The following is a 1340-nucleotide window of genomic DNA, read 5'->3' as shown; positions in this document are numbered from 1 at the left end:
TTTAAAAGTTCAAGCCCACTGCTACCAGACATTGTTTATTCTTGCCCAGTAGGTATTGTCATGGGCCTCACAGTTTTAAAACGCGCCTATTAGGGAGAGGTTTTCGCACCCTTATTAGGATTGTTTCATTCCTCTCTCCAACAGTCAGTAGATATTATCTATTTTAATCCGTTACGTATCGTAGTCAGCCTCACAGTTTTAAAACGTGTCTACTTGGGAGACGTTTACACACCCATATACGGAATGATAAATTCCCCTCCCAAACCAATCAAGGAATGCACAATTAGTAGTCAGGATGGTCGTGTGGTCTAAGGCGCCAGACTCAAGTTTTGGTCCTCGCAAGAGGGCATGGGTTCAAATCCCACTTTTGACATCCATCCATGTTATTTTGTTAGGCAAAACTCGTACCAAAGTGTCAATACATGATTGTTTAGTTAGTTCTCGTGAAGACCATCACAAATCGATGTTGATTGAAAATTTATACTAGGGAGAAGAAGCACCAAACACAATTATAAGGCACGCTTCATTCACACATCGCTAGAACGAGGGCTTAAACCTCTGACCTTATGGTTAACAACCACACGCTCTAACCAACTGAGCTATTCCAACCAATCATTTGCTACAATCCAAGACCACCGTTAGTTGATATTGTCTGATTTCATTCGTTACGTCTCAGTATCTCCCTCACGGTTTTAAACTGTATCTACTATGGATAGGTTTTCAGACACTTGCAAGAAATATTTCTTCACCTCTCTAATCGATGTGGGATCTCAGTATCGATCCCTTCTGAGTGCCAAGCATCCTCACTAGCACATCGCCTAGTGACTAGCTCTTATTTCATTTGTAAAATTCCAAACCCACTGCCAGCAGACATTGTTCATTCTTGGCCAGTAGGTATTGCCATGGACCTCACAGTTTTAAAACGCGCCTATTAGGGAGAGGTTTTCGAACCCTTATTAGGATTGTTTCGTTATTAGGATTGTTTCGTTTCTCTCTCCAACAGCCAGTAGATATTAACAGTTTTAAAACGTGACAGCCAAGTTCTGGTCCTCGTAAGAGGGCGTGGGTTCAAATCCCACTTCTGACATCCATCGATGTTTATTGGTTAGGCAAAACTCGTGGCAAAGTGGATAATATCTACTACCACCGTTATGGGCTTGTGTCTAACTTTTCAACGCTAAGAAATGGAACTCGTTCCGTGGTGGATATCAATTGTGAACATTAAAAGCGTCAAAACATGATTGTTTTGTCAGTTCTCGTATATGAGACCATCCCAAATCGATGTTGATTGAAAATTTGTACCAGGGAGAAGTACCAAACACAATTATAATGCACGCTTC

Source organism: Cucurbita moschata, unplaced genomic scaffold (assembly GCF_002738365.1).
Source record: "Cucurbita moschata cultivar Rifu unplaced genomic scaffold, Cmos_1.0 Cmo_Scf00166, whole genome shotgun sequence".
Lineage (NCBI taxonomy): Eukaryota > Viridiplantae > Streptophyta > Magnoliopsida > Cucurbitales > Cucurbitaceae > Cucurbita > Cucurbita moschata.
The sequence above is the reverse complement of the archived record's forward strand: the minus strand, read 5'-3'. Positions refer to the sequence as shown.